The sequence below is a fragment of the Gymnogyps californianus genome, chromosome 3 (genome assembly GCF_018139145.2).
Source record: "Gymnogyps californianus isolate 813 chromosome 3, ASM1813914v2, whole genome shotgun sequence".
NCBI classification, from domain to species: domain Eukaryota; kingdom Metazoa; phylum Chordata; class Aves; order Accipitriformes; family Cathartidae; genus Gymnogyps; species Gymnogyps californianus.
In genome coordinates, this window is record NC_059473.1 from 40,347,449 (window position 1) to 40,362,467 (window position 15,019).

General features: G+C 41.5%; 1 protein-coding gene across 1 annotated transcript in view; it reads left to right on the forward strand.

Moving 5' to 3' along the window:
• Positions 1-8,346: 8,346 nt before the first annotated feature.
• The window catches only part of AKT3 (AKT serine/threonine kinase 3), a 154,565-nt gene continuing 147,892 nt past the window's right edge, over positions 8,347-15,019 (forward strand). The window contains exon 1 of the mRNA XM_050894208.1: positions 8,347-8,378. The gene's annotated coding sequence lies outside the window, so the exon portion shown is untranslated. The remainder of the gene's footprint in view (positions 8,379-15,019) is intronic.

Sequence of the window (15,019 nt, forward strand, 5' to 3'; positions counted from 1 at the left end):
AATTACTTTTTGAAAGGAACTGAAGAATGGTTCTGTGAAGACGACATACTGACAGCTTACTAAAAAGTTCACCCTTGAATCATCTATAATAACAGCTTTTTCTTGGTTTACAAGATGGATAGATTATAGAATGAGGCAAGTTATGAATTCCTTACAATAGTAATAAGAATTCTTATCTGTTGTTCTGAAAGGGGAATTGCCAAGAGTTTTTAACATAACAAACAACCAATAATGTTTTTGACAGAAGGAACAGTTACAGAGATGACATAAAACTCTGAATTCTCATCAGTAAATCCAAACCTCTACCTGAAGGAAGATACCACAAAATGCATACAAACACACATGTAACAAAACAGGACATGAAAATCAAATGCAGAACGTCACAGTGCCTCCTCTGGCAAAGCGAGACCGTGGAAGAGGAGCTTCTTTTAGGCCATCATGAGCCGACTGGAGAGACATTCTCAGAGTCCACTCACAATTTTCAAAGTCCACTAATATCAGCATGGATCACCCCTTTGCAAGCAACAGATGGGGGCTTCAAAATTTATGCCTTAGCTTTAGTAAGTGAAGATCTTGTTTTCCTAGTGCTATTTTGTTTTCTTCCTGCTTCCTACTTTGTTTGTAAAACGTTATTTTATCATAATATTTTTTCCTTGATTCTTTTTTACGTTTCTGTGGTATAAATTCCATAATTTCTGTTGGGTGGAGTTCTGATGTCTTCAAATTGGTGTCCAGTTTATAAAAACTGCTATAAAAATGAAATCTGAAATAAATTATTTGCCCACTGTCTAAATCTAATGGACAGCAAGCTACTCTACAATACTGCATTTTAAGATATTTAATGAGATTTCATTGTTTTAATGTTAACCTGAAATAAATTACCATGTGAAATCCTAACTGTTTAGAATGACAATGACTTTAAAAACAATAAAGGAGATATTTCAGTTTTACATTTTGTATGATAGCGAGCTTACAACAATTCAGGGGGAGGGGGCAATTTTGTTACAAAAGATTAAATCCTTCCCATGGTTGTGTATATGCCATTCTCACAGAAGTCAAGGACATAATCTTGAACCAAGAGTGTCAACAGGAAGTCAGAGGATTAATTAGCTGGGAAAACAAAAGCAAATTCTTGTAAGAAGAAAATTTCAGAGACAGAATTGTTAAGGATAGTACTCAGGACATTAAGATAATTAATGTCTTTTCTAGAAAATACACAACGTTCTTGTTACAACCATTATGATCTTAACCACCATTTTATAACATTTACCTAAAGTTTATTTTAAGAGAAGCCTTGTTTTTAACAATCATCTTAAATCCTAGTAAACTGAAGAATTAATTAGCAAGCACGGAGGATCAGCAAACTAATGCTTTAGTCTGTTAAACCATCTGCTCAGGAGCACCCTGTTCAAATCTTGGCATTAGGAGAGGATGGATGAATACTTTTGTCTCTTGCACTTAGTTACAACTTGCCATTCTTTGCTAATGCACTTTTTTTTTCCTTCAGCTCATGGTAAATAAAGTTATAAAGAAGTGAATAATTGATCAGATTTCTGTTACCATGAAGTTTTATTAAACAGATTGCTAACAAATTTGGCAGAAAAATCTTACTGTAGCCTTTCCTCTTATCTCATACCAGATTCCTGTATACAATAGGTATGTATGAAGGGACAGATTCAGCACTATCTTTTGTTAGCTTTGCCTTGTACAAAGCAGATCTATATCCAGTTAAACCAGCCAAACTAGTGTAAGGTAATTGAAGTCTTCAAGGCAATCTGTCCTTCAGTTCTGAAGACTATTAACGAATGCTCCATTAATATTTTAGTACCTCGTTATATTTTGTTATTAACAAGAACATACTTATCAGATCTGAGGAGGTCTTTGTTATCACAACCCCAATCCGCCTTTGTTTTCTAAACTTTCATGCTAATTCTTTGATTTCATGTCACAACTTAGTTTCCAGAAAATGCAAGTACTTTCTGACATGTAATGGATCAAGGGTAGCATCTGGCAATGAGGGTAGCCAACAGTCTAGTCTAGTGGAATACTTTTATTGTTGACACTAAAACAATTTCCTCATACTTCAGCCACTCTCTTACAGATTGAAAAGATGGAGAACTATCTCAGCTACAAATCAGGTGATTGATACAGAAGGGAAGCCATCCAGCAAATCACACTGTGAAGTCTGCATGGTAGTAAGGGGCACAGGAAGGTGCTCCAAGTAACACACTCAAAGGGTAAGGTGCACTGTACCACTGATAACCCAATTATTTGCCAAAGACAGAGGAACGTTCTAAATAAAGGCGAAGACCTGGACTAAACCTGGCAATAGATGGCTTCCCCTCTCTCCATCAGCAGCCAGCTTTCTCCTCAGCTGTTTCTTTCTAACTCTTCAGGCAGCTGTGACCCTCTCAGGACCACATGGGGAAAATTTCTCTAGTCACGAAATCTCTGAAGAGAAGACATGTGTTTAAAATTCTGTCCCTCTCTCCATTAAGCTTTATACTCCTTGATTTTGCTCATGCATTACAGACTTGATCCTCCTAACTAGCCTCAACTGGCATTTCCTCATTGACTTCAATTAAGTGAGACCAGAACGCAGATAAGGTTCTGTGTGAGAAATCACTGTATGCTGGTAATTGCAGAATTTTATTCAAAGACATATTTTATCTGTGTTGATGAAATTAAAACAGGATAGGAAAGAGGGAGAAAAAAGCTTAGGCAGAAAGGCTGGCATTTTGTTTTTTTCGGGTTGCTTCTGTAGTAGATTGACCTCCCTCAGATAAATCTGTGCACCATGGAAACTATTTTCTCACTGAGGAAAAATTTCCAAGTTCAGCTGAAGGCCTATACATCAAGTTAAGCATATAGCTAAACTGTGCAACTGTGTAATCTTACTGCCCTCTTCCCATCCTTCCCTCCTGTTGTTTGTCATCCTTACTGTCATATCTGGTTTCAAAGCAGGGTAAGGTCACTGGGGTAGGGCACGTGCCTTCCTCTGCTTTTGTAGAGCTCCAGTGTGTGGGAGTACGGGAAAGAAGGGGAAGGAAAACACTTTTTTAGATCTTAGGAGGATAAATAATAAAGCAATAATAACGTGCTGTAAAATAAATGCTATCAACTGATATTTACACAGTCTTTTATCTAAAGTCTCTACTGTGTTCAGCATAATTATAGTGCTGCTCAGCAAAATATAGGTGGACAGAATAATAATTCCTTTATTGCTATCTTGCTTTACTGCCTATTCACAGATAGCCTACACCCTGCAGGTCTAAAATAATAATAACATGAGTCTATATATTAGTACCTTCTGTAAGCACTGATGAACTGTGACCATCTGCGGAAAGGAGAACTTTCTGGGTCCAGACAATTTTTACAATATATGTAGGAGACACCCAGGAATGTGGGTCAGCCCAGCCAGCCACTGACAGCTGATGTTGAAGCAGTTCCATGGAACTGGTGGAATGTTTAGCAAAACACAGCCTGAGGAGGCAAAATCTAGAGTCCAGATTGTTTTTTTTTCTCCACTCTTTATATATTAGAAATAAATGAATGACTCTCTAATGTTTTTTATCCAAACGTATCACAGATATCCAGGGACATGGACTGGGATATTGCCCTCTGAGACAGCCTCAGAGGCAGAAATGCCAAAAATAAATTAACTGAGACTCAAAGACAGTAAAGACAAAGGAGAAAGAGGTTAAAGCAATAACATTATTTAGAAGTGAATGTGACAGAAAGGAAAACAAAATGCACTGTAAAATGCAACTGACCACAAGTGAGTTCTGTTTCCTCCCAGTGTCCAGTGGATTGCAACATCCCCTGCCCATGTTCTTCCTACATGTCTTATCTGAATTCTGCAGCTTTACAATGAGCTCTTTCTTGTTGTGAGGAATCCAATTGTCACGAGACACGACTACAATTTGGATGGCAGTGGTTAAAGTCCTGAAGTGTCTGTGTGCCTACGATGATACAGAGAATCCAGAGTCACAGCTCAACATAAGCTGAACATGTTCACCCCTTGTAGTAGCTGAACTGAAGCTCACTAGTAGACGTGTTTCAGCTTTTTAAGAGCTATACATATATGTAACACTTAAGCCACAACTTTTGCAGGCAACACCTTAACTTCACTGTAACAAAATGTATCATATATATTTTAAGCACCACTTTATGCAGAGCAAATTTCGTTGCTGTCCTGTCACTTAGTTTGCACTGATATTTGTGTGTGCTTTTCAGAGAATAACAAGGCAGACGGTAATAGGGAGTTTAAAACCAGAGATTGTTATCTGACCTACTGTCCTTTTTTTTTTTTTTCAAAAATTGCTACACTTCAAGTTAATTTAAAAAAAAAAAAATGCATTCTTACAGGGAAGCAAGCTTATTAGCTGACATGAGGAACGAGGAATGAAATTAAACTGAAGGCGATGTAATCCGTAGAGGCAGAGAGAACCAGTGTTCTGCAGGCAGAATCTTCTCCTCTCCTGTTTAACTATTTATTTTCAGGATTTATATCTCTGTAGTCTTAGACCCTATCACTCTGGTAGCGATAACACTTAACATAAGTATGTTAAGTGAAACAAGAGGTACATCCTTTTTTGCCTCAGAATGGACAGAATTTATGGAGATTATCTGCAAGTTTTCCCTTTGATTTCTGTTGAAATCATGATTACAAGTGATCATATAAAAGTTTATCAACCTTCTTGGCCAGTATAGATGACAATGAATGGGTTTTGTTTGGTTTGTTTCATGATTCTGTATTTGGAACATGTAACGTCAGAGGTTCCCATTTTCTCCTGAATTTACATGCAGTCCTATTGTCCTTCTCATGTGAACTGCAATACTTTCTTCATTAGCATATGCTGTTAATATGTTCATTAAATTCATGTCACATTGTAATTAATCTGAAAATGATGTCATTTCTGCAGAACCTACAACCTCATTATGTTCACAGTATGTACATCACAGCCATGTTATTTCTGAAAGAGGTATGCCTCTATTTGGTTATTAATCAAGGGGTCATTTCTGCCCGATTTACAGTGATTAACTCTTTACAAGAAATCGTTCTGAAGCCTTGGAGTAAGATACTAACCAGTAAAATTATTATATACTTGAAGAAAAAAAAAAAGTTGCATAGTAGCATTTATTTATATAGCACGTTTAATAATCCATACAAAAAAAATGACAGGTTAGATTCAGCACACCGAGGTCAATATATAAGGCTGAGCAGGATCAAAAACTTAGGAGTAGCTAGTAACTATGAATTTCCAAACAGAGCAATGACATTTGATTTCTAAGGAGTAAGATGATGGTGAATCCGATTTTAAAGTCATACTGAGCAAAAAAATGATTTGCCCGTGAATAGTTGTCCATATTTTATAGATAAATCAAAATTATCCTAATCAAGTATTGCTAAAAAATACATGTTTAGTCTCCAGCTCAGTATGACAGATTTCAGCCCATTGTTTAATTTTCAGCAATTTGTAACAAAATAAAAATGTAGAAGACTATCTTTCCTTGTAGGTAAATGTTATCCTCTCTAATAAAAATATTTTTACCATGGTGTAAGTTTTTTTCTTTTTAAATGTAAACAAATGTGCTTTTATGTCAGATTTTCCAGGGTGATTTACACCAAGTATCTATTTATAAATGTAAGCAAACTTACTGTCATCATAAAAGAAGTATCTCATAGGTGGCTTTTGAAAATTAGGAGAAATAAACTAGGATGATCAACTATACAAATATACTTTACTAATAAGAAATTTGTGATTTTTAGTGGCAAGGATTAACATATAGCAGGAATGCAACATAAATTCCAGATCTGACTGATATCAAATACCACGACTTTCTGTGGGCCCAGATTTCACACTCAGCATTTGGCATCTGAACAGTTGATTGCCAGTGTATCAGCTACTGCCCAGGCAGATTTCATGCTGCCTCAGGTTCTGGGTCCTTCGGAGGAATTGCAGCAAACAGAAGGCACGTTCCAAGAACTACACCTTTAGTTTTTCAGGAGCCGCACAGCAACAACGATGAAAGGAGACATTAGTGAAAAAATGTATTTTAATAATTGATACTATGGCTCTCTGTAAATATTGATAGTTGATAAGATACTCGCTTTAGTAAAGTGTTTCTGAGAAAGAGGAAGACTGAACGGTAAATTCTGGGAAAGGAAGTAATGCTTGGCAAGGTCCTTTTTAACTTCTTTTTCAAGAAGATGCATTAATCAAATACATGATAAATTTTGCTTTTCTTCAGAATTAGAGGGATGGAGAGCTTAGGCTGCAGCCTGCTAGTAAGAACAGTGCAGCAAACAAACTTCATAGTTCTGAGATGAAACTCAGCGTATTTATGAATGGGATTATTGGTGTGGTCGCCTGCCGCAGCAGGGAAAGGATTCACTGCCCCCGGAGGCAACTTTCCAGTCCTGTGCCAACTCATATGATTATTTAGATCCTCTAAAAAGTCTCTGTGAAGCCCTGTAGCGGCACAGGGAAAAGGACTGATGTTTCAAATTGTTATAGAGGAAGGTGGGATGTGAAAGGAAGGAAAATTTAAAAAACAAATATGGGGTGCATCCTAAAGAAACATTTTTTTGTATTGGTTTGGTTTTTTTAATGTAATTTTGATGAATGTCTTCATGTCCATTTTTAGAATAAATTCCGCACTGATGAAACAGTGCAAACAGTTGTATTTCAAGCAATCAGAAATATGTTTCCCCTTTGCAGTAACAGGTTCTGACACAAGTCAGTGTCAACTGCATGTATAATAGATGCATTTATGCAGAAAATTAATCTGTGCATATTATTTAAACCATGAATGATAGAAAACATAATTATGTGCACTAAACTCACGTATGTAGACACATACACACAGCCACTTAGCCATAAAATAAAGCGTCGAGGGCACCATACCTATGAACGTCACACTCTAATTAGAGTTGCAGGATCATGCTCGGCTTCAGCTGCAGCAGCGTGCAGGCCAGGGATTCCCAGCCTGTGCAGCTCCAGAGGCACCACTGCTAAGCAAGCAGAATGCCGCGCTCAGCACCCTGCAACACGGTTGCCCCGTTGACACCCGTTACATTTCTATATTGCTTGTGGCAACAGGGCATGTCAGAGAGTCATGAGCTGATGAACGGTGGCGTAAGGTTTCTCTAGATGTTTATTTACCCGTTGGGGTAACTCGAAGTCTGCAGATAATTTAGCAATATTGAGGCTGGTGCACCCACTAAACGCTTCAACGAGGGATGAATTACAGCTTCCTGCTGCGTAACTGGTAGTTTTATTCTTGGAAGAGTTTGCAGAGCTTAGTGGACCACTCCGGGTACCAAGGCAAGATAAGGGAGCACGTAAACGCATGAGTGCGAGAACAAAGGAAATAAAACTCGGGACGTATATACGGGTCTGGCAAGGAGACGTGCTGCTGCAGACTCCAGCCGCAGCGGGAAGAGGGGCAGCGGCAGCGCGGGCACGGCAGGCGGATTTCTGTTCCCGAGAGGGACAGGGGCAGCTCCGTCTCCGCGGCCCCCGGCCCAGCCAGGCGCAGGACCCCCGGCGGCTGCTCCCCGGCCGCAGGCGGGCCGTCTCCCGGCCTGGCAGGCACCGCCCGCCGGCACCGGCCTCAGCCTAAAGGAAAGACTCAGGCGCGGCGCGGCGCAGCGCCCGGTGCCGGCGGACGCGGCTGCCTGCATCCATCCTCCCGCTCCCACCCGCGGCCCGGCGGCGGGACGGGACACACCGCCCCGCTCCGCTCCCGCCCCTGCCTGCCTGCCTGGCTGGCTGCCTTGACTCGCCTCGCCTCCCCCCCTCCCTCCCGCCGCCGGCCCCTCGCCTCCCCCACCCTCACCTCAGCCGCCCCCCTCTGTCTGGCTCCCCCCGTTCTGTCTGGCGGCCCCCCCCGTCCCCGTCGCGCTTCTCGCGAGAGCTGGGGATGCCGCCGCCGCCGCCGCCGCCGCGGAGGGGGAGACACTCGGGGGGAGCCAGTGACGTCGGGAGTTTTCCTGAAAGTCAATAACGAGCCCGGCGGAGGCGGCGGGAGGAGCCGAGAGCGGGGCCCGGGCGGCTCCGGGGTGAGTGCGCCGGGGGGAGCCGCCGCCGCCGCCCTCCTGACCCCGCGCATCGATGCTGCGGCCGCGCTGCCCGCCCGGGCGCCTCCCTGCGTAGCGGGGCGGGCAGCTCCATGTAGCCGCCGCCGCCGCCAGCGCCCTGGGGCCGGAGCCGCCTCCTCCCGCCCCCGCGGAGACACCGGCCGCCAGGGACCGCCGAGCCCGGCGGGGGGACAGGGGAGGAGGCAGCGGCGCCCTCCCTCCCCTTCTCCCCCCGGAGCCGCCGCCGCCCTCCGGCTTCGCAGCAGCGCCCGCGGCGCCGCCGCCTCTGCAGGTACGGGGCGGGAGGGGCCGGGCGGCGGCGGGGCGCTTGGGCGGCGGCGCGTGAGGGGATGCGGGGCGGCGGCGCTGCGCGGCCGGGGGCGGCGGGGAGCGCGGGGCGGGGGCGCCCGTGGCCTAGCGCTGCCGGCGGGGCGGGAGCGGAGGGGAGGGGGGGGGTCGCCCTCTCGGCGGCGCGGGGCTGAGGTGGAGAAGGGCAAGGCGGGGCGGGGGGGGGGCGTTTCGGCGGGGAGAGGTTATGTAACGGGGGGGGGGGGGGGGCAGGGGCAGGGCAGGGCGCGCGCCCGGGGGCGCTGCCTGCGCGGGCGCGGGGCCGGCGGTTCCCACGCGGCGGCGGCGGCCCCTCCCCGCCGGGCGCGCGCGCCAACCCCTCCCCACCCCCCCCTCCCGCCGCCGTGCGTGCGCCGGGGGTGGCTGTGAGGCGGGATGCCGGTGCTGAGAGTAGTAAAGGTTTTATCCGCTGGGAACTTCTGTGCGTGCGTGTGCCCGTGCCCCTGCGCTAAGAATAGCAGCGCGGCCGGCGGGCCGCTGGTGGCAGCGCCTCGCTCAAGTGATGCTGCCGCCGCCGCCGGCGGCCGCTCTGGCTGCAAGTAAACAAACCGGCCCCCCCGCCCTCCCGCACCGGCCATCATGGAGGCCGCGGCCCACATGCGAAAGTTGATGCGCAGCCGGCTGTTGGGGGTTACCGGCCGCTTGACCGGGCGGAGGTGGGGCCGGGGCGGGCCTGGCCTGCGGCGGGGTCTGCCCGAAGGCCTGCCCTGGCCGTGGGGGTGCCGGGGGGGGGGTCCCGGCGGGTGGTGCTGCGGGGCGGGGAACACCGAACGCTCCCGTGGGGTAAGCCGGGGGCAGCACACGTGTCTGCTCGCACCCCAGATGTACATGGGTGCACCGGGGGGTGCCTGTGTACGTACACATGCAGAAATACTGCGAGTACGTGATGGGGATCTGTTTTGACAGGTCAGTACGGCGCCTCTGAACAAAAAGTTATTGGATCACACCGTTATATATTGTAGTTTAAATGCAAATGATCGTGATGTAATGAGCAGTAACAGGCTTATAGGCTGTTTGGTTGCAAGAGCTGCGCTTCTTGGTTTACTTTTGGATGGCAAGCTAAGAGGCATGAAATAGCCAGTGCTGTTCCTTTCACGTTCTCCCATGATATGTTATTTAAAGGGTGTATGTAAAAAAAAAATAAAAATCTTATTGTCTTACAGCTGAAAAGGAATAAACAATTTAATCTCTCTTGACCTTTAGTCTAAATTTTTTTCTTTAATGTAATTATTATTTGACTGGCTACTTGTATATATCTACATCATCTCATCGTTTTTATGAAAACATGTCTCGGACTTGATTCACTTAGCCTCTCTTTAAGAGTTTTATTACAAAATTTATGATATACCTGATATCTGCATTGCCAGCTTTTTTCAGTACTGAAGAAACTTATAGCAGTCTCTTCTGCTAATGCTCATTTAGGTTTCGCTAAAACTTTGCTAATAGGCGAACGTGGTTCCCCACATTTTGTGTATAGAGCTCTTTATCTCTCAAGGCAACAAGCATGCTAATAAGAAGAGCTAAACTTCTGACAAGTAACATTTTAAGCATGATCTCTTGTTTCTGCCAGCTTCTGTACAGGCCAGTTCTGGTTGTTCTGCACTGTAATATGGAAAGAGTGTACATAAGATAGGGAAGGAAGCTTATTTTGACTTTTAAAGTAAGTGTACTACTTAAGAAGATTCTGTTTGTAGGACTATTTGGGTTTTTGACAGGAGCCTTTAAGTTGACCCCAATATCTTTAATTGGATTGGATTGCTAATTATAGTCCATGTGGATATATTTTGGTTGGATGTAACCAGTAAGTCAAGTTAAAATAAAGGCCAAAGAAAAACTGGAGAGATAAGAAAATGTCTCTGTTTCCTAGAAGGCTACACATAATATTTGAATAACTCATTTTTTCTCTAATGTAGGTGCGTGGTGTATGCGTATACACAGGTAATATTAACAAGACTGTCTTGTTTTAGACAGTTTATTCTATTGTGTATTCCTACTTATTTTAACTAGGTTTGAACGAATTCAGTAGTCTCCTTAGTTTCATAAATAGGTTCATAGAAAGCAGTATTTCAGTGTCTTACTCCCTCATTTGTTTTGCGTTTTGGGGGAAGATGATGTGTTGTTAAGCAAAATGCTGCCTTTCCACGGGAAGTTGATGGGAATTCAGACAGGTACTAGTTTTTATTTTGTCCCAGTTGAAGTAGGTACAGTTTTAAGGATTGGATGGCATTAATTTGCACTAGAAAATGTTGACTTTTTTGACGCTGTAACAAATGCTTTGTGAATGGGAAAATAGTTTGGTGGGTTTTTTAAGCTTAACCCAGAAACACTTACTGGAGCTCTGCTATTGTTTGTAACCCAAGTTTCTGTTTGCAAGATGTTACCAGAAACCATTATCTTGACTTCCGACTACAGTTTGAAACAGCATGTGTCTGAAGTTTGTATAATAACTAAAAGATCCTTCAGACTACTTGGAATTTGTCTAGCACTGGTTGAGTGAGTGTTCTTTCACTTTCTGGGTGCACATTTTCCTAATTTAAAGAGACCTATTGAATAATCGTTCTTATACCCAAGAAGCATTATTTGCTAAAGAAGTTTGAAATACTCAATTGTTTTGGAAGATATGACACCATTACTACAGCGGTTTGTGTTAAAATACATTTGAAATCTGTGCCGTTCTTAGTACAAAGAAGATACAGTTTCTTATAACCGTGTTTGGTTATAGTTTCCTTTTGTGCTGTTAATGCAGTGGGGGAGGTGGACTTGGTGACGTGGTAGCCTAGCTTTCCTTCAGTTTTGCAAAGACACCCAGTATTCTTTGGCATCTTTAATGGCTTGGGCATACTACTAATCTTAATCAACACTGGAGAGTGGAAGGACATTGAAATACACTGAGTGGAAACTTTGTTGTACCGTACTTCCATTTTGATATGGATAATGCATAAATGAATTGATTTGCCTTAAAAGTAATGCACCATACTGTAACTGTGTGTTTTGTAGGTATGTTAGTTGTCTATATACCGAAAGCCCTCTGTTCTCTTTTTCCCAACTAATAAGATAAACATTCTGTTCAAAACACGCAGTACTCCCTTTGTGAACAACAGTAGCAATTCAAAAAGAGGGGAATAGTTAAATATGTGCATCCATGAGTTTCGTCTAACATTAAAACATTGCTTTTATTTTCAGTGTGTGTATGAAATTTACACTTGTTGTTTTAAGTACTGTTTTCTGTAAGAAAAGATCGCCAACTTAAGTGCCCTTTAAAATTATTCTAGAATGTTAGATTAATTTGTGTCATTTCGGATTATCATTCTGTTAGGATATGCCTAATAAGAATACCGTGGAGGGGGCAGGGGATACTTTTGAGCACAGCATGTACTTCAGGGAGTTTCGCATTGCTTGTGAGGAAAAGTGTGTTTTCAGTGAGAATCTCTCGTCAACCAGTACGTTTCCTCTTGGTTGTACAGAAGAGACTTTCCCAGTATCGCAGGGTCTCCTTGGTAAATGTGTTGCACTAGTTACTCTTCTTTGCAACAAGTTGATGTGGTATAGAAAAGATTATTTTCTAAAGATGTTACATAGTAAATGGAAAAGCTGGTTCGAAGTGTTTTTTAAAAAATCTGTTAAAGCCAGAGAAACAAAAAACTACTGGCAAGTAACAAAACGTTGAATGTAAAAGTTAACTTTTTAGTGTTTTACATGGTGTAAAAAGTCATCTTTAAAGTTTTGGTTTATATTTTCATCTTGACTACTTGTATGAACAACATTCCGGGCTACCTATATGAAGAGAAGAATTTATAAATGAAGCTTATTTAGACAAATCACTAATATATACTAATAAAAAGACTGCAGAAAATGCAAGGGTGTAGTAGTCCATTATTTGACATTTTGTCCTTGTTCCATAGCTCTAGATAAACATTAAGTATGGACATTCAGGTTGTTTTGATGCCTGCCGTGGATTTCAAACAGATTCTTTTTGTCTTTATTATTTAAAGGTGGTGTTCAGGTGTAGTAGGAAGCTGTGGCAAAGTTAATACTTCCAAAAAAATCCCCCCGGGATTGTATATCATTAAATGTTACTGTCAAGGAGAGTAAGTATTTTTGGCTTGTGTATATGAAGATGCTTACTTTTGGTCACTTTAAATGTTTCTTTGATTTTTGATACTATTTGTGTCAACACTTGTTATGTTTAGATTAAATAACTTCATATATGTTGAGTCCATCTTGACCAACACTCTTTTTCCGCGTATTTCTATGTGAGTGTCTAGGTGTGAGTCATACTGATAAAAAATAGCATTAAGAACAAGTTGTTGCCCTGTGATATTTTTTTTCTTCTCTGTAGTATCCTGACTAAAGAACAGTAGTAATTTTCATATTCCCTTAAGAATGCAACTGGGACCTCAATATTTCATATGTCTGAATGACTTGACAGCATGGTTTGTCAGACTTCCCTGTGTTGTCCATGTGGTAAAGTTATTTGAGTGCCTTCTATAGCAGGAGCAGAGATGAAGAGCCTGCTTCAGCTTCACTGAGATCAATGAAGGTCTTAGCACTGCCTTTTTGTAGGTGTGGAATGGCAGTGCCCAACAGTCAAAAACTTCTTGTACAGTTGAGTTAGCACCACAGAATTAATACAGTATTTCTCAGTTGAGTCCCAGCAATCTTGCAAAACAATTTCTACCAACACATATAATTTTTTTTCCCTAAGCATTTAGTCTGCTTCTCGAGATACGTAATCGGTGCAGCTTGCCTTGTGAGATTTTCTTAAAATTATTGTATCTTTTTACAAATGTATTGATATACTTTGAGGCAGAGAGTTGAGGTTGTATGTGTGAGTTTCATGTAATCTGGCTTTTTGTGTAACATCTGCCAAAGACCTTCATCTAGTGAGCTCTGCATCTAGCCTTAAATGTGTGTAAGCAATAGTATACCTTTGAAAAATACACAATCTTCATTTAAGGTTGTAGAGAATTCCTTCTGTCCTTAGGAAATTCAGATCTGAAGTTGATGAGAATAATGCTTTTGAAGTGAACAAGAAGATCCAAAGGTTTTAGGTTAGAAGCTGATTATGTTCTAGTTATATTGCAGTGTCAGAATTTGACAGTTAGTAGGTTCAGCAATGTTTGATTGCTTTGTAGGAAGGAATCACAAAGCTCATTCTTATTGTTGCAAGGCAATTCAGAATTTAATTTGTTCAATATCCAGCTAATAAATAAATCCTACTATAAGAGTTTAAAAGAAAGCTACTTGGTAGACATGTCATTGAACTTTTTCCATCTTTTATATTAATAGTTTGAGAACACATTTTTATCTCAGTACTTTCCTTGTAACTCATGACACTTCGCATATTTCTGGTTTTTATTATCTTCAGCAGTGTGCTTTGTGTTTTTTACACAATACAATGTTGTGCTGCAGAAAAATTACTATCATACAAATAAATATATGAGCTTAATGAAACTTTATTTCGTATCTCTTGAAGATATCTTTTAAAATCCCTCATCTCAGAATGAATAGGAATTTCTAGGTTCTTTGAACTTTTGAAAATTAGATTACCTTTTTTGGAGTATTCTAGACATAGAAAGCCAATTTTAATTTGTTTTAAAAATATGGAACTTGGGTTTAATGTTACTTGATTGTTTGAGTCATTACTAAACTATTCTTTTAAAGGGCAAAGGAACTTTGTCTTAAAAAGGCAAGAATTAGTATTCCTACATTAATCCTCAGCAAGTTAAAGTTATTACATGTATTTTGAAGTGTTGAGTGGAATAACATTATCATAGTTGTGATACTCAGCTCAGCTAATCCGTGATTTGACTTCCTTTAAGTCTCAAAACTCTCCCAAGTTCATTGTCTCAGTAACTTGTTTTTGATGTGTAACTTTAGCCCTCCCTTCACCTTTTCTACTTTAAATGTATTCTTTGGTTAAATTTCAGACCTATACTCTAGTATGTTTTATCACTGCTTCTGTCTGATTTTCAGTTATTGTTCTATGTGATTGGGGAGGACAAAAAGGATTTAAAGCATTTTTGTCAATAAACACAATGCAAAACAATGGGTTGTTAATGTTTCACGTGGGATTCTAAAGAAACAATTTAGTTACATTTAGAAACTTCCTTTATACCTTGGTAAACAAAGGCAAGGGTGGCTTTGTTCACCTTACTTTAATTATACCTTTGTGCCTTAAAATAACTTGCTTTGTCACTATAATAGGAAAAGAAATACAGAATGATGGTTTCTTTCCTGATAAACTTATTCAGTTGCAGAATCTAAATAAAACATCTAACTTGTATATTAATATTTCAGTGTGCCTGTAGTCTCCTAACTAGGCTTATCTGAGCATATATTAGTTATGTGCAGCTTTTTGACATACTGAAAGTGAAAATAGAACACTGAAAATATTAAGGCACAAAGCATATGCGTAAGCGTGCTTTAAAAAGAGCTATTTATCTTTTCCAAAGTACGTTGTTTTTCCTTATCAGAAGGTGTAGGCAGTGCCATTTTCCTATTATCCCCCTCATTATTCCAAGTCAAGGGTTATGAAGTAAAGTTGTTAGGAGTAAATTGTTGATACCAGTATTCTTAAAGACA